Genomic DNA, 19,658 nt, shown 5'->3' with positions numbered 1-19,658 from the left:
CTCTAAATAAATAAATAAAAAGACAGGCTAAACAAATAGCACCATTTTACCAGTGGACGGTGTCCACAGCGGATCACTACCAAGGACAAAGTGTGGTCTCTGACTTGCACAGTACAGTCATGCATGTGGCTTTTCGATGCACTCTGATGGTGTAAAACTATCACAATAAGCCCCTTATCTTACACATTAAATAATGGTCAATTGTTTCTTGATCTACTGTATCGGTATATGTTCAAGCATAGGCTTTGCACAGAAGATAGACTGAGGGTTTGATTGGGAGTTCATAAACTAGTTTAAATTTTCTTAAATTGAAGATAACATCACTAATGTAGCCTTCTTTAATCCCAGATATATAGACAAATGAAACAAGCACAACATTGCATGTGTTATTACTCTTTACACATGGTGTCCACATTTGGAACTAGAGTTGTTATGATTTGCACACCCTGGAGTGTCAACCTATTGCACAATCACTTACAAACTATGGACAATTTAGATAAGCCAATCAGCCTTCTGCAAATGTCTTTGAACAAGAGGAGGAAACCAGAGAACCCAGAGGAAAACCTCATAGCACAGGGAGATGTTCAATGACCAACCCAGAGTAAATAGTGCTGCTGATTTAAATTTCTGTGGCATATTTCTACAAGCCCTTCTTATACACAAACATACAAATAAAAAAAATTACAAAACCCTAACCCGACACAGTTTAAATCCAGCTCACACCACTGAAGCTGTGACTGAGTGGATCTAAAATGCATCATAAGTAGATCAAATGAGAGTCTCTACAAATGAGAGTTTAGTTGTCTTGTAATAATATTTAATACAAGACAATTTGTGACATTATTAGATTGAAGTAGAAGCAGAAACATATAATAATATGGTCATGATTTCTAACTAATGAAATCCCATTGTCAGCTTCATAAGAGTGAGGGTGAACAATGTAAGGTTAGGACATAGGCCATCATGAGTTTATATATTATAGTTTATTAAAAAAACAAAAAACAAACACCAACCACAAAAAACCTTTATTCTGAATTCTCTCTTAGCGTACTTAAATCTAGAGTAAGACTGTTTCATAAACCTAAAATCCTCTCTTGTTCACAAGCTTCATTGCTAAAATAGCCTTGTCCAAATTCTCCTAAAAGCTAGCTGGTTCAACAGATGTGCTCAGCTCTCACTCTTTGAAAAGCTGTCTGACCAACTCTTACCATTGAGAATTTACAGAAAATAAAAAAAGATTAAGCTGTGGCAGCCATGGATGCCAAGCATACAACATTTTTGTCAGATTCACACCTTTTCAATTATTTTTGCACAACCATATATTCTATAGGATATTCAAAAAATTATTCCTTTCTATTTTCTAAAATTTATAAAGTCTCTCTAGTCTTCAATTGCTGTGAGAGTGACAAAGACTAAACTCAGATAAAAAGCAATTAAACAGGAACTCACTAAATCACACATTGTGGAGGTACCTAATTTAATGGTGTAGTCTATGGCTATTATCTTCTGCTCCCCTTTCTTCCTTTTATTCCTTCTGTTACTGGGCTATTCACTACCTCAGAGACCCTGAAGCCAGCCTTATCTCCAGTGGAAGCTGCCTCTTTGACAACCCGGGGCTTAGCCTAAATTTTCTCACTATTAAAAGCTGTGAAATGCAAATAATAAACCATCTCATTACCACTGTAGGAGATGAGGGAGTGAGAGAGGTGCTTTAGGAGAATAACCTGACAAAATGTCTTTTGTTATAAGAGATTCCACTGTGCAGAGGGAGTCAGACTTGTATTTAGCAGTAAAATAAACAGATGCATTCCACTTTTCTACAGCACACACAAACAGTACTGTATTTATACTTTAAATTAGTCCAAATAAAATACTTAAAATACATATGTACTGGACTTTTTTCCTGTACCAATCCCTATACATATAGCCTTGCTTCAAAAGATTTAAACAGCTGAAAATGAAATGAGTATACATAGAAATTAATACAGGGCTGAGAATATAACCATCATAAGTAAAAATCCATTAGTTATCCATGGTGGCGTGGATGTCACATTAATGTGCTGCATGTATATGTTAGAGTGTTGAGTTCAGTATAATAGCAGGCTATTTAAAGAGTAGAATTTGAGTATCTCAGTCTGAGACCATGCAGAAATTCTCCTGAGAGGGCAGAGGTTGATCATTTTGGATCAGGCCAAGCTATTGAGTAGGAGTCAAATTCCAACACGATCTCCACCTCTTCCTCCTCTTCTTCTCTTTCTTTTTCTCTCTTACATTTTTATCCCTATGAGTTTATACACACATACATAGTCATCAATTCAAGATCACCAAATGGTGTGATGATGACTGCCTGCAGCTCGGCTGCTGATACTCACGAATCAACAAATCATCTTTAACACCTTCCTGGAGCTTGCGCCTCAAGAGGTGTCACAACAAACCAACCTTCTGGCAGTGCACAGTAGCAGTGCATTCCTTCAATCTGGCACTCACACACACACACACACTTTTTTATACATACATACATATTGTACATACTGAACTATGCAAATGTTTTAGGCAGGTATGAAAAAATTCTGTAAGGCAAGAATGCTTTCAAATATATATATTTTAATTGTTTATTTTTATCGATTTATAAAATGCGAAGTAAGTGAACAGAAGAAAAATTTAAATAAAATTAATATTTGGTGTGACATTCCATTGGCTTCAAACTTGCACACTTGCACAAAGTCAGGGATTTTGTAAGAGTCTGGTGTATGCTTAACCAATTATACCAAACAGGTGCTAATGATCATCAATTTCATATTTAGGTTGAAACACAAACATTAACTGACAGAGACATGTGTAGGAGGCTTAAAACTGGGTGAAAAACAAACTGCTACTAAGGTGAGGTTGTGGAAGACAGGTTCATGTCACCGGTCATACTCCATGGAAACATTTAGCACAACAAAAATACACACAGTATATTTAGTGCACCAACAAGGCCTTTCCCAGGCAAAGATTTGAAAGCAGACTGTAGTTTGAAGTTATTTTGGAGAAGTACAAAGAAACAGGCAATGTAAAGGACCATACAGAGTGGTTGGCCAAGGAAACGTAATGCAGCAGATGAAAGACGCATCATGCTTACTTCCCTTAAACATCAAAAAGATGTCCAGCAGTGCCATCAGCAAAGAAAATACAGAAATCAGTGCAATGCAGCTACTGTCCGGAGAAGTCTGGCCAAAAGTGGTCTTCAGAACAATGACCCAACATACAGCCAATACCATTAAGAAATATTTTCAGAAATATTGTGACTAAAGTTCTCTCAAACCTTTTTTTGCATCATGAACAATTTTCTGACAGTAGTGAAATTGTTCTTGTTCTGACCGAGCCTTAGTATCAACAGAACCAATTATTTTCCACCTCTTTATCAGAGTTTGAACAGTACTGACTGGCATGATCAAGTGTTGAGATGTCTTTTTTCTCCTTTTCCTGGCTTATAAAGTTCCAGTACCTTATTACGCAGGTCTTTGTTTTCTTCCCCATGGTGCAATATCCGGCCAAGTGCAATGGCATCACCTCATGAGCTGAAAAACTCAGACTATTTATGCACAGACACTAATTACAATTACAATGAGTCACAGGTGTGGAAACTTCCCTTTAATAGCCATTTAAACCTCTGTGTGTCAACCTGTGTGTTTATAATGTGGCCAAACTTTCAAGGATATGTAAACCTTTGATCAGGGTTGATTAGGTGATTTTAGTTATCTTTAGGTTTTAAGGAGTCAAAGAACTATGTGATAATTAATAGGTGGCCAAATCAAGTGGCCACTATCCTAAAATAAGAAAAAAATCCTTTTGTATTATCAGTCATATTTTCTAAATATATGGCAACGTTTAACTATTTCTTTCAGGGTATGCAAACTGCAAACTGTGGAGCACAACTGTATACATACAGTATACACACACACGCACACACACACACACACACACACACACACACACAGTGCTCAGCATAAATGAGTACACCCCCTTTAGAAAGTGACATTTTAAACAATCTCAATGAACACAAAACAATTGTCCAAAATGTTGACAAGACTAAGTTTAATATAACATCCGTTTAACATAACATGAAAGTAAAGTTAATAATTTAATTTTTGAAATACATTTTTCAGTTTAACTCAAATTAGGGTGATGCAAAAATGAGTACACCCCACAACAACTAGACTACATCTAGTACTTTGTATGGCCTCCATGATTGTTAATGACAGCACCAAGTCTTCTAGGCATGGAATGGACAAGCTGGTGACATTTTGCAACATCCATCTTTTTCCATTCTTCAAGAATGACCTCTTTTAGTGATTGGATGCTGGATGGAGAGTGATGCTCAACGTTTCTCTTCAGAATTCCCCATAGGTGTTCAATTGGGTTCAGATCAGGAGACATACTTGGCCACTGAATCACTTTTACTCTGTTCTTCTTCAGAAATCCAACAGTGACCTGAGATGTGTGTTTAGGATCATTATCATTTTGGAAAAGTGCACGACGACCAAGGGCACGAACTGATAGTAGCACCTTCTCTTTCAGTATAGAGCAGTACATCTGTGAATTCATTATGCCGTCAATGAATTGCAGCTCCTCGACACCAGCAGCACTCTTGCTGCCCCACATAAGGATACTGCCACCACCATGTTTCACTGTAGGCACCATGCATTTTTCTTAGTTTTGAAGCCATCAGTTCCAAAAACATTTATCTTGGTCTCATCACTCCAGAGTATAGAGTCCCAGTAGTCGTCATCTTTGTCAGCATGCGCCTTGGCAAACTCTAAGCGGGCTAGTTTGTGCCTCGCCTTTCGTAGAGGTTTCTTTCGTGGACGGCACCCATGCATGGCATTCCTGTGCAGTATACGCCTATTGTATCACGGGAAATAGTCTTCCCAGTTTGGTTTTCTACTTCTTTAAATAACTGCTGTGAACTTGCATGCCGATTTTCTTCAACCCTTCTCATCAGAAGACGCTCCTCTCGCGGTTTTAATTTCCGTGGAAGACATGGACATCTCTGTGAGATAGTTGCAGTTCCTTTTTTTTTTTATTTTTGTACCACTTTCGCTACAGTATTCTGACTGATAAGTAAAGCTTTGCTGATCTTCTTGTAGCCTTCACCTTTCTGGTGTAGAGAAATTATTTTCTTTCTCAGGTCTTGTGACATTTCTCTTCCATGTGGTGCCGTTGCTGACAGCATGAAAAGGTATGTAGCCTAACACCCTTTTCTAGTCAACTGTCTGCTGGACACCTGTGTAATGAATAATTAGACTTACCAGTGGTTGAATTCTTGTTAAATTAGACATTTGTAGTCTAAAATTTTTCTTTGCTCCAGACACTTTCAGTGGGGTGTACAAATTTTTTGCATCACCCTAATTTGAGTTAAACTGAAAAATGTGAATTTTAAATTCAATTATTAATTTTACTTTCATGTTATAAGTTAAACAGATGTTATATTAAACAATCTTGTCAACATTTTGGACAACTGTTTTGTGTTCATTGAGATATTGTTGAAAATGTTACTTTTTAAAGGGGTGTACCCATTTATGCTGAGCACAACATTATATATACATACATACATACATGAAAGCATTTGTTGTGTGCCTAAGAGAGCTACAGCGCGAAACAGAAAATATCTGGTGTGGACAGAAAAATGGAGAAAGGTACCGAAATCTTAAATAGAAATTTTTATTTTAAACCTCTTCCACACGGTGGGAGTTGATAGAACTAAAGCTATTTGTAACCACTGCAAAGCTAAATTGTCGTATCATCGGAGTACTTCGAGTCTGAAGTATCACTTAAATTGCTCGGAAGGGGCCACTTATAATGTTATGATCGAGGTTCTGGAATTTTTTTTTTTTTTTTTTTTTTTTTTTTTTTACAAACTAAACAAACAGAACGTACTTTAAAGTGCAAAAAAGCACTTTATTTGTTTAAAGTTTTGACAAACCAAATGTTATTGCACTTTTGTTCATACAGAAGTACTTTGAAAGAATAAAATTACACAATACCCTACTTTTGATTTCATTATTGAATTTTGCGCATGCTGCGATTAATCACAGAAAAATCATGCGATTAATCGCGATTAAAATATTTAATCGTTGCCCAGCACTAATATATATATATGTATATATGTGTGTGTGTGTATATATACACACATATATACATATACACACATATACACACACACAAATATATATATATATATATATATATATATATATATATATATATATATATATATATATATATAAATCCCATTAATCCATTCCAGCTCACAAAATTCCACTCCAGTTGTTCTGTTTGTGTTTTGAAAAATGTACAGTACCTGTATTTACAAATGACAAATATTGAATAAAAACATATAGTAATGAAAGAGAGTGTTAAAAAAAATAAAAAAAATTTACTTTACAGAAGATGCGCACGGAGGTTGAGGGAGGAGTAAACAGGCCGAGGAGTTAGGAGGAATTACACTTTCACTTTTGTTCACTTACTCGTTACTGTACACTCTTAATGCTACTTTACACTTAAATGGAACTTAACTAAACTTCACAAAAATTAACAAACAACTGAAATTCTCTTAACTTAATTGCTACAATTTCTGTTTTCTTTACATTAATTTTGCTTAATTTTCTTCATCGCTTTTCTCTTCACTTGTTTTTGCCTTTTTTGTCACTCTTTCCTCACGAACATCTGCCAGTCGTTTTAATAAAAACCTGTCTGGTCGGCATATCAGATGCAGTGTAGTCGCACAAGTTCAAATTTTTTAACAGATCCAACGCTCAAAACGGATCCGAAAATTACGAATCCGCAGATGGTCGGCACCTCACGCAGCGCCTTTTTGAAAGCTGGGTGATGCAGCAGGGCTATGATCCTAAACATTGAGGTAAATTTACTACAGAATGGCTTCAAAACAAAAAATGCACATTTTGGAGCGACTCAGTGAGAGGCCAGACCTTAATTCCATAAAGATGCCATGGAATGACCACAAAAGAGCTGTTAACACCAGACACCCTAAGAATATGGCTGAGCTGAAGCAGTTCTGTAAGCAAGATTGGTTAAAATTCCTCTGGAACATGGGTAATTCAAAGCTACAAAAAAGACTAAGGTTGAGGTTATTGCTGCCAAAGAAGGATTCAGATTCAAATAACAATTAAAGCTTTTACATCTCTAGACAAATGCATGCATGTATCCATACATACACATTCACACAAATATTGCCTGATAGGCAGCTGTCAGTTACAAAATAATTTAATTTAATAATCAGGAACAATAGATCCTGTCAATGAGACAGAGAGATTAAGATAGATGGAAGAAAGGGGCAGAAGAGAAAGAGAGATGCATTAATCTACAGAATTAAAGGGATGACTGTGACTGCTGCCAAATCAGGGCTTCTCTCTTATTCAGAGTGAGACTTCATAACTTCAGTCTAACTACTTGAGTTAGAAAAACTCATGTCATGTAACTGACCATCAGCAACAAAAGATGAATAAAATGTTTCGAGAGTAAAAAAAAGTTGCAAAGAAATAACATGCACTGTGTTAGGATTTAACCAGGGATAGGAGGCAAATGTGACACAGAAGCCACTTGGAGTCAGGTGAAGGGTGATTTATTAGTGCCCACACTCAGTAAGACCATAGCATTTACTTGGTACACCACCTTGAAACACCAACTGTTACAATAACCCACACTGACTGACTGTGTGGGAGCCATTTTATTCTCTTAGTCCCGCCCCTGGATCTAACCATTCTAAAATTGGTAGGGGGTTCTCTCCTCTAACTATAGGAACATGGGCAGCGATCATTGGCCAACAACTTCTACATTAATGAAAATAAATAAACACAAACATACAATTCAACACATGTCCAAACCCCATTAAGACTTTCACCACCAAAACAATACATTTTTATACTGGTGAACTGGTGACCCATTTTTATACAGGCATGAACTGGTGACCCATATTACATCACACAAAAATGGCTGCTCAGCATGTTAAGTGTATAAAAGTCCCAGGTTGTATATTGCACAGGTTTGGCTCTGGAAAATGGAAGCTGGTGAGTGTTTGCAATCTTTGTGTGTGTATATATATATATACACATGTTGCCCAATAAATAATAGTAGTGATAAATGAAAACTTGTGTCTATGGTTATTTCAAGTCACAGTGCCTTAAAACTCATCTTACACTGTGACACACTGTCAGGGTGGGTTGGGAGAGAAGCTAGATTAAAAAAAGGGGGAAAACAAAAAAAAAGAAAGAACATAGAGGGAATGAAATGTAGAAATAATGGGAACACTAAAACCTGGTGCTGTGCTTTACACAACGGCATAATAGTACCAGCTAGCAAGACAGCCTGAAGAAAAATGGATCCATTTTAAAGAATCAGAAGGCTTCATTTAGATAAGTATGTATACATTCAAAGCACACAATGTATAGTGGGATCACCTTTCAAGTGATCCCACTTGAAAGGATTAGGACACGTTTCATTTTATACCGGTAATGTGACCCCATTCAATATATAAAACAGTAAATACTTAGGTCATTCCTTTACTGAGAATGGTCATTTTTCATCCAAGAAGTACACAGGACATCATCAAAACCTGACGATAAAGTAGGTTTAAACTCAAGTATTATCTCAATTTTCCTGCAATGTTAGAAACAGGACCAAATTACATAGTCCTGTATACAATTGACTTTGATGTCGTTTCTTTTTACACATTTGTATTTTGCTCATTTAAAGACTAAATGAAAACATAAAACTGAATTCAGGACTCCCTGGCATAAAAGACTGAAAATATCCAATGTTGTGATAGACATGCCCTAATAGACGTGTATTTGTGGAACATGACAATCATTGCCACACTGGTGGAAATGACCAGAATCAACATTTTATGAAAAGAAATAAAAACTTTATTGCTCAACAAAGAGTCCTACTTTACAAGATAACAGGTAATTAAAAAAAAAAAAAAAGAGGTGATTATCTGTGCCTCACCTGTTTTAAGCCAGCTCGTATTAAAGACTCTTAATTTGAAATCTGGACTGTGTCTTGCATTCGGGTCCTCATCTGCCATTCCTTACAGTTCTAAACAATTTGTATGATACAAGGTGTTGTTCTTCTCTGACTCAATTATTCTCTGGTAATGAATAACTGAATAAGTTTTCATTAAGTTAATTTCAATAAAATGTACCATGATACTGTGTAGTCTTGAGCTGGTTGCATGAGAAAGCATGAGCTGTGAGAAACATATGCATAAGCTATAATGTATTTCTACATTTCTTTTAGTCTTACTGTGAATCTATGGTCAAGCTAAACATGTGTCTATTATAGAACAAAAACCTGCTTAAAATAAATGCTCTCATAAAAACAAAACATGAAAAGGGACAGTCTTATGACACCACCCATATTAGAAGCCTAATTTTAAAAAGTAACATATTCCCACACTGAGAAGTACGGAAACTGTCCAGCCAACATTCTTACATACAGTATGAGTAAAAATGCAGAAGGGATCACAAAATGTGCAAGGTAATAGCAGGTACAGTATATGACCCAATATAACTGGGGGGGGGGAGGTGCTGTTGTCCCATTTTTATCACTCCCTTGATAGGTTAACTTTACATTATTTATTGTCCAGTGTCACCCAAATGAGGATGGGTTCCTCTCAAGATTTCTTCCTCATATCATCTCAGGGAGTTTTTCCTTGCCACCATCGCCTCCAGCTTTGCTCATTAGGGATAGGGAAAGATATATAGTATTTTAAATTTTAAGTTAATCTTTTTAAAATTACTTTTAAAGTTTAATTGTATATATTCACTTATTTATTTTAAATTCATATCTTCTTATTAATTTATTTTTCTCTCTCTACTGTTTCCATACTTAAGTTAATCTCTTTTTTATTAATTTTAAAGTTTAATTGTATATATTCATTCATTTATTTTTATCTTTATTTTTTCTTTTTATTCTTCTTATATACATACTTCTGCAAAGCTGCTTTGAGACAATGGGAATTGTTAAAAGCGCTATACAAATAAACTTAATTTGAATTTGAAATTTGAATAACTGAACAACTGCTGGAGGGTAATGGGGATAAGCGTGTGGACCTGAAAAGCCAAATGCCAAGCCACAGACAACTGCTGACTGGGTGAACATTGTACTACAGACCATGCTAATCTCATGAGAATGTACCATCTGATTAGTTTTTATGTAAATAAAATAAAAACAATTGGTCTACATAAGCAACTGCCTTCGTTCAAACCCCAGGCATACTCTGCAAATGCAACTCTTCAATCTGATGAATATTTCAAGTCCTGGTGGCACTTTCAAGACTAAAGTAATTAATGAATGCAAGTTGATGTAGCATGTGTACAATCCCTTCAATTAGAAACATGGGAAAACGCCACATGTTAAAAGCTGCAGCAACAGAATTGTACTACATTGAGGGGAAGAGGTGATTGTTAAACAGGACTTGGTATCAGCACCATAGCACTCACCAATGAACTCAAACCCTTGATAATGTGCTTGAAATGCAAAAGGATCATACCAAGCATTTAGAAGAAAAAAAAAAAAGATTATGCTTTTTGGGCTCCGTAAATGCTAAAAGAGTGAATTAATACTTCTAATAAATAATAATAATAATACTTCACTCAAGAATTTTTTAGAGGACCTTGGTTCTGAATGTAAGTTGTGCTCCACTCAACAAAATTCAATTATGTGTTAGATGCTTCCCTTTTTCATAAAATAGGGGACAAGTTATTAGTAAGGTTCATAGTGTTCAGTATGATGAAATAAAGATTTTGCACATTTCTGACTGTGAGATACAAAAGCAAGACTAAACTATTTTATAAAAGTATTTCACCTACTATAAATACATTTTATTAATATAACACCTATTTCTATCAGGTGTTGCATAATTAAAACAAAACAAAGTATATGATGTGTACATGGAAGTTAATAATCGCAGCCCCAAGACAGGGTGTACTATTAAAAAAAACAGTATGAAAGTAATTTTCATATATAATATGTCTGGGGAGGAAAAGCAGCTTTCCGCTTGAGACAGCAATGATATGAATAAATATGTCTACCTATTTATAAACATCTGTTTAACACCACATGTACAACAAGTGATCCAGCACTAAACAAAGAATCGGGTACGAGTGTTTGTGGAAGACTACCAAAAGTGTCTAGTAGAAAAAAAGAAACAACGCAATAACATCACAAGGCAAATTAGGCCACACAAAAATCATCATCTTAATCCAAAATACAAGCAAATGGAAGGAGAAAAAGAGCAACAGAGAATGATTATCTTCAAGAAAATGCAATCAAAATATTTACTAAAAAAGACATTTAATAAACAGGTACAATGGGCAACAGAGCTCTTCTGGCATTCTAAAATGTTGCAGTAAGAGACTTATCTCCTATCTCCGGAAATGCCCTATTGTTTGGTTTCTTCTGTATCCATGGGCTTCAGAAGGGTAAGCAACTGCTTCTTTTCTAACATTGGCTTAACATTTAGAAAAATTGCAATTGTTTGTGAAATTAAAATGATAGTAAACTGGCCAATTTTAATTAACTCTCATTAGGCCAGACCACCTTCAAATGTGGTTAGAGTGATCGGTTCCTGTTGCATCACAACTGTACTACCACTTGCAATCCATTCACTCAACACATGTTAATTCTAGGTGTGAACAGAGACCAAAGCCTTCTGGCAGATGAACAAGGTTGCTTACCATGTCTCTTCCATCTGCAACTGGAGAAATAATTCCCTCTCCAAAATGAAACAGCACCTCCAAATAGGTGGCCTTGTCTCAGGTGCTCCACAAACTTGTATGCTTTCTGTCCTGCTCTACCCTTAGTGCAACAGTGACTGTGTGTGGCTATATCAAATTTACAGATATAATCACCCTGATGGGACTAAACAATGAAACAATGAAAAGTGCACATATCGGACATAAGTGTACCAATAATCTATAGGTGATCATACAAAAAACTGTAGAGAATTTTATAAAGAAGAAATTGAAACACCTTCCTATGGAAAGTCACACAATTTTCTATTATAATGTCATTTTACTGATGCTCTCCTAAAAAACTACAGTTTTTTTTTCTATATTTACATCCTCCATTTCTTGTACTGATAGGTAATTCCACAATGCAAACACATGCTACACACATTCCAGACACAGTGACAGTAACAATTAAAAAACAATTATATTCAATCCCTATATTTTGCTAAATTAGTAAAAATCCACGTTACATTAAACGTCTTTACTATCTTCCTACAGACCATTTTAAGAATGTAGACAATAACCAGCATGTTGCAATGAAACCACTTGTCTTTTCCTGAAGCATTTCAATTGACACCATTTTTAAATCACAGATCTGCCTAAACAAAATGACAAGTGTATACTTCTTGAGCCTGGCACAAATTGAACAGTCAAGGTATTTACAAAAGCTCAAAATAAACAATCATCTGAAATTACTGAATCCTCTAAATAAGACGGTAACAATTTTTTCAGCCAAATCCTAAACTGTTTACCAGTCCAGATCTGTATCTTTATCTGGTTGAAACTAAGTATTTATACAAAAGAAGCTGTAAAAGCTTATCGCAGTCTGGATGCTTAACTAATTTCCAGGAGGAAAAGTTGAGAACATCTGCTCGTATGGTGTGGATGACATTTGTATTGTCGGTGGTTAAGTTGATGCAAGCAAAACAATGTCAAAAGCTTACTCCACATGGTTCATCGCTAAGGTGAATTCAGAGGTTCTTAGTGGACACTGCACTGGCTTATATACCTATGCAAATACTAAATTACATTAACAACTGAATGCCAGTAAATTAATTAAGTGCAATTATAATGTATTGCATCCGTAATTATTTTATATGTTCCCGAAATATCTCTGAAGGTCAGGTGAAGTTTGTTGCCATGTTGCTGCAATCCTTGTTGCTGTGGAACAGTACTGTATATGAGAGACAGTTTAAATGCTCCATCGTTTTAGATCCAAAGCATTGCTTTGCTTAATTTGTTCTGGGTCTTAGAAAACATTCAACCACTGAACATCATGTTTCTACTTTGAACACTGACATTTTTAATTGCACAATTAAATGAATGATCGCAATATCAATGTGTATGAACAGTCTCCACTGATGTTTTGAGTGTGCGGGACTACCACAGACTTACCAGAAACGTGCTAGGCCCAAACATGGCTCCATAAACAATTTCAATAGGATGCCTAGGTAACATTGGTGCTGGGAAACAATTTCTTCATGGACCTCAGTGCTGTTTTGTCTTGGCAGCTTAATTTGAGTCAAGGGAAATTTTTTAAATCTTATTTATTTGTGTGCTTTCAACTTTGCATTAACAGTTTGTGGAAGGCCCATATTTGAGTGTGATGGGCCACAACCATCAAGAAATATAATACATATTGTGCAGTATATAGATTCCATGAGTCCCAATTGATTTTTTTCTTTTTACAAAGGAATGAATGTCAGGAATTAAATGCATTAATGTGGTCTAAAGATAAGAAAGAAAATATGTGAGTGTACTCTCTCTCTGCTTTATGAATTTTTTATGACAGTACTGTAGCAGGCACCCTAACCTGTTATCCACACAGCTCAGTCCACAGCCTGGGGAAAGCAACTTTCATTCACACACACTCAAACACTCCACCCACTCACACACTTAGAGTTCAGCTGCATGTCGTGTCAGCCTGCACCTCCATCCAACTAGCCCCCGCACCCCACACACACGCGCACACACACAGAGACCAGCTAACCAGCATGACCACCCCCGCATCCATATCCGTCTCTCCTTTTCTCTCAAATCCTTACCCCAACCATCTTTCTGTGCAGATGATTACATTTATCGAGAGTGGATGCATGTGATCTTTATATTCAACTATTATCTACCTCCATTCATGATACACATATGCTCTGTGTGTGACCTCTCTCACTTTCGTACACATACGTGCACATCCTTATAAAACAATATAACTGTAAACATAAAAATACATTCATGAAGTGTCACATTGTTCATTGTTTATGCAAGGACATTTAGATTTTTTATTTTTTTAAATTTTAATTACTGAAATTAAGTTTCAAAATTGTGCTAGAATATCATGCTTTAAAGCTTTAAGCTGACTTTACTGCAAATAAAGTCAGCTTGACTGACATTATGTTTCTGTAAATGGTTTCTTGCATGGCCTCTATATTCCAGCTCTCAAAGTGTTTGTGATACCTGATGGTCATTACCGCTATTTTTGAGTTGTTCTTCACAGCTTTCACGATATTTCCGTCTGACCAGTTCATTAATTCATTCATTTTCTACCGCTTATCCGAACTTCTTGGGTCACGGGAAGCCTGTGCCTATCTCAGGCGTCATCGGGCATCGAGGCAGGATACACCCAGGACGGAGTGCCAACCCATCGCAGGGCACACACACACACATTCACTCACACACTCGCACACTAAGGACAATTTTCCAGAGATGCCAATCAACCTACCATGCATGTCTTTGGACCAGGGGAGGAAACCGGAGTACCCGGAGGAAACCCCCGAGGCACAGGGAGAACATGCAAACTCCACGCACACAAGGTGGAGGCAGGAATCGAACCCCACCCTGGAGGTGTGAGGCAAACGTGCTAACCACTAAGCCACCGTGCCCCCAGTTCAATGTTTGCTTATAGTATACCTATGTTTTCTTTTTTTTCCAAAACTCTATAAATTCCATTTTTTTCTGGCTATGTTCAATGCTTGTGCAATGGCTCTGATTGATTTTTCCTCTTTTCTCAGCCTGTCCCCCCCATTGACAGCCATCTTTTTTTAATCCTTACAAAGCAGTCTTCACAAAGTGAAACCAAAGGCTCAAGCAAAGGGTAGAAATTCAGAGTTAGATGCTCTGAATATTCCTGAATATTAATACAGGGATCTTCACAGTAATTGCATTAAATCTTACAGAGTATACCTGGGCAACAAGAAATAGCTGTTAGTTGCATTCCATTTTTATCACTTAAAAAATTGGTGGGTTCAAACAACTTAGGGGCTTTTTACACCTGGTCTCTTCATGCGTTTTCTGTGATCAGATAGCTATCCGATTGTAAAAAGACCAGGTCTAAATGCCCTCCGAAACGTTTTTGAGACGGATATAAATCTGATCGTTCAAACCACTTCAGGAGGTGGTCTAGGACGCATTTCAGATTAAACTGGACAGGTGTAAATGAATGAGGTTGTTCAAGCCACATACGTAAGCGCTATACTCCTCCCAAACAGAAGCATGTCACTTGCAAGTGATCTTTCACCCATTTGTCTCATTGGGTCTGAAAATGCACTGCTGCCGCCAGCAAAAATGCAGCAAACAGTAAATGCTGTTTTTTGTAGCATAACCGTCGTAACAAGTTCTTTCGTCTTCTTTTTGATTGCATTCTGAAAACTACATACACCAAAGCGTGTTCCATTTCAATTACCCCGCAAAACATATTTGCATTTTGGGCGGGAGTAGAAAGATCGGATTGATATCCGATTCGCCACACTCTAAAAAACGATTCGTTGGCTGAACAACCATTACTTATAAAAATAAATAAACTAAACACAAATAAAGTAATTTTAACTTTTCAACCTCTACTTAGCATATATAGTGTTTATAACATAAATATATACGTTACAAGGTGAACCTAAGTGTATGCCTAAATATAATGAAAAAACATGAGTCACGTCAACTAGTATTAAAATTGCATCAAAACTAAGTAGTTATAACATAATATTTTAAGTATATGACTGGGCCACGTGATATGCAAATCTGGAAAAAACTGGATCCATCTGGTGATGCACATGTGAAGAAGGTGGAAAGAGGTAGGCTTAACTTTCTATAAACTAAGCAAAATATTTGATTTTGAGGTTTTGACATTAATAAACACTTGTTTGTAGTGTTAGGTGAAGATATTTTCTGAAACGCAAAGAGGCGAAGACGCTGAAAAGAGGTAAAATTTGTCGTTTTAATGTACATTCGTTTATTTGTGTTAATGTGTTTGTGGTCAAGAAAGAAACTTTTTTAAATTGAATTTCTGAATTGCTACGAATTTAGCTTCAACAATTAGAAATATGTTACATAAATACTTATGATAGTCTAGTTTGTACAAATAAGCTATTTGTACAAATAATGAGGAACGAGTGTGCACATGATTGTGCGACTAGCAAAAACAGTGTGACTCCATCGAATGAATGTTCTAGTGGTTAATTTGTTTATTTTAGAGGAATATGACCATGCATCGCGTTGGCACGTTTGCATTAAGATAATTCTGTTCCCGCCCTGGTCCGTGTAATATTAGGTCATTTTAGTATATACAATCCTTTACTGAAAAGGTCTATGTTTGTAAGACACTGCAATGTCTAGCCTATTCATACTAAATATAAAACTGTTTTTTTCTCCTTCTAGTTCAGAGCAAGAAAGTGTTGCAAAGGGGGCAGCATGAAGGAAGTATCCTGTTGGAAGTGATCTTTCATTTGTTAATGTGACACATTTGTTGTACATTCATGATGTGTGGTTTTAGGCTTCACCATTGCATTGCAACCTGTTTCAAATAAAGTGAAATGCTTTATTTTGTGTGATTTGCATGTGTAATTTATTTTAGTGAAGTGACATATGGTGACCCATACCTGTACTGGGAATTTGTGCTCTGTGATTAACCCATTAAAGCAGCAGTGCAATATGCAGACCAATAGCTGATAATCAACAATAAGTTAAAATTTTACATTGGTTCAACTCAATTAATTGTCTTTTTAACAGAAATGAGCTTAAATTTTAAGATAACTTAACGTGCAATTACTTAGTAGATTCTATCATGTTACATGTATTTTTAAATAAACAATGTTGTGTGTACCCAAAAATTTAAGTACATATAACAACGGTTTTCTTGTTAAGTTTAAGTAATTTTTTTCCAAGTTGGGTTTACTTAAAAAGTGTGATGCAAAAATGGTGCATACATATTTTAAGTATATCCAACACATCATTTTTTACAGTGCAAGACGCATTTATGTGGCCTAATGTAAATGGAACAGTTTTAACAAATCAGATAGCTATCGGATCACAGAAAACACATGAAGTGACCAGGTATAAAAAGGCCCTTAGAATACAGTTCATTATTAGAGTGACAAGTAAATAGTCTGTATATTTTACACTCAAAGCTTTTAAAAACATGTGCTTGTGCTATATACTCCCCTGCAGATTCAGCTGCCTTTGATGTATTTTAGACTTGAAGGATATGTCTAAAGTACATGTGTACTTTACATGTGTACTTTTTTTTTACTAATATGCAATAAGCAACATGTGGCTAGAGTTAAGACAAAAGATTTTACTCCAGCACATCTTTATAAATAGAGGAAACCTTATGTATCTTCTTTCAGCCGCATCAGAACCATGTAGTATCAGGTCAAGTTGCCTTGCATAAGCCATATTATTCTGCTTAATTCAGCTTTTAACCAGTTGAAAAAAAATCCTGGACTTCAATGGCACAATGGATGTATCAAAATAATGAATTAGAAAGTTATTGTAAACAAAATAATATTTTACTATTACAGCCAAATTATAACAATACAACAGGTCTACTTAATTAAAAATTATAATTATTTACAAAAGCACTGCCATTTTCCTATTTAAGATTTAACATGTATCTCTACCTTACACCTACCAGCCTCTGCATTTCAGGGCTCTTAATACTTACAGTATGTCGATTAAGGTGCACCTGTAGCTAGCAACTTGCGCTTTTTGTCATTACAATATTTATACTGTTACATGATGCATAAAAGTGTACTCGAAATACTCTAGCATCATCAGACACGCCCGTAATATAGATCATCATTTGACTACTCTGAAACGCACTAAATCGTCTGCGGTATGATAGCTAGACCAGCAACGTTTCTGGAAGTGGGTTTGAAATTAAACAAGTGCTGAACAAGTGGCATGTTTTCCTTTATACAACCCCGAGCGACAAAATGGAGGAAAACGGAACTGGCCAGCTTAAGTGGACACCGTGCAGAGAAAGACACCCACATAACCCACACAATAGTCCACATAAACCGATGGTTTATTCTTAACCGGCAATTATCGACACAAACAACACTTTACTAAGTTGGAGAGAAGAGTTACACAAAAGGGTCAGGGGCAAGCAGAGGAAAAAATATTATAAAGCAGTCTAAAAAAAAATATTTGGTCCAGTGCAGTAACGTAGGTGCTGTTGACGCAGCAAAAATTTCCAGAAGGAGAAATCCCCCTCAAGGAAGTTAAACGAGAGTAGAAGACGTAAAGGGTGTAAGGTTTCAGCCCTGAGCCGCGAGATTCTTATTTAAATCCCGGAGACCGCACGACATGCATTTTCACAATCGCGGAAACAGAACAACCGGCAAATCGACACAGGAGCTCCTCGAGGCCAAAGAGTCACGATATGGTCCAAACTTGGGAAGAGATACTGTTGAATGTGTCAGGTAGATGTTGCATAAATGGGGCGAATTGGGCTGAGATACGATGTCAAATAGCTGTAGCTCAAATCCTGCGTTCGCGTGTTTGTTGTCCGCTCGGGTGTCATGTGTCTCACCTGGCAGCGTGGAAAGAAGCTGTTTGGAGAAAACGTAACTGCATTTAACATTTTAGAGTGTCGCGGGGAAAAATAAGCAAACCCATAAGCTGATAAAACTCGCTTCACGCCAATTGTCGTATACCTCATGAGGACTTCCTACTTCAGTTCACCTTGTCCAAGGAGTAGCTACCTGACATATTCAGATTCTGAAGTCCATATGTGTGCTATAAAGCATACCAGTGAATATATCAGTATTGTGGGCAAACGCACTACTGTAAAAACGAGTGCTAAAGGGTGCGTGAGACGCATAAGCCTACCTGTTAACCCATGAGTTCTGGGTTCGAGCACTGGCGACGCGTCGGGCTTCAATTTCTCAGTGTCAAAGTGTGAGAAACAAAAGATTTCAGAAATGTAGGTTCTTACCCTAACGGTTCTGTCAGTGTACAATTCCACTGTTCTCTCCGCCTTTGCCTTTATTCTTCCTCAAACTCTCCCGCCCCTGCTTTTCCGCGTTTCGGTATCAAGAGCACATATCTCTCTCTCTCTCTCTCTTTCTGTAGTCCTAGCCACAGGAAATGAGGCAGGGCGAGCACGCGCTCTCAGCCACACGGCAGCTCAGTGAAGTGTATAAACACGTCAAACCGTGGACCGCTCCAGGATAACCCACAGCCCCACCTCCACAATGTGATAAAACAAAGTATGACAGAAAAGACGTCTACTATTGCTGCTGCTCCTAAGAAAAATAAATCTTCGGGGGCCAATAAGAACTCACAGTGTTCAATAGCGCTCCCAGTGGCTAGTCCTTGCCAAGTTACACAGAATACTAAAAGAAATTATATTAATGTATTCCAGTGTCATGACGGTAGTTCACTGCTGACCCCGAGAAATCCCTGATGAAATCTGATCTGTTGATTGTGGTATTTCAAGCTGCTTTGGTTCACAAAGTGGGGTCAACCAGCGGTCGGTGACATTGGGGAAAATCACATCCCACTATTTTCAGAATTATGATATATTTTCATGAGATCTTATATTTTATTTTTTTTATTTCTTTCAAAATCTAGTCAAATACTCAATAACTAAATCAA

The 19,658-nt window shown here is 36.7% G+C and overlaps 1 protein-coding gene across 5 annotated transcripts in view; it reads right to left on the bottom strand.

The window, feature by feature from the left end:
• The window catches only part of zbtb46 (zinc finger and BTB domain containing 46), a 92,489-nt gene extending 73,146 nt beyond the window's left edge, over window positions 1–19,343 (bottom strand). For 2 of the 5 annotated variants that reach the window (XM_027145286.2, XM_027145290.2), the window contains exon 1: window positions 18,997–19,339. The gene's annotated coding sequence lies outside the window, so the exon portion shown is untranslated. Of the gene's footprint in view, window positions 1–3,487; window positions 3,571–18,890 lie in introns of those variants that run through there. The other 3 variants (XM_027145289.2, XM_027145287.2, XM_027145288.2) reach the window with 3 other exon arrangements.
• Window positions 19,344–19,658: the final 315 nt, after the last annotated feature.

Source organism: Tachysurus fulvidraco, chromosome 23, assembly GCF_022655615.1.
Source record: "Tachysurus fulvidraco isolate hzauxx_2018 chromosome 23, HZAU_PFXX_2.0, whole genome shotgun sequence".
Lineage (NCBI taxonomy): Eukaryota > Metazoa > Chordata > Actinopteri > Siluriformes > Bagridae > Tachysurus > Tachysurus fulvidraco.
Note: the sequence above shows the minus strand (reverse complement) of the source record. Positions and strands in the feature narration are given on the sequence as shown.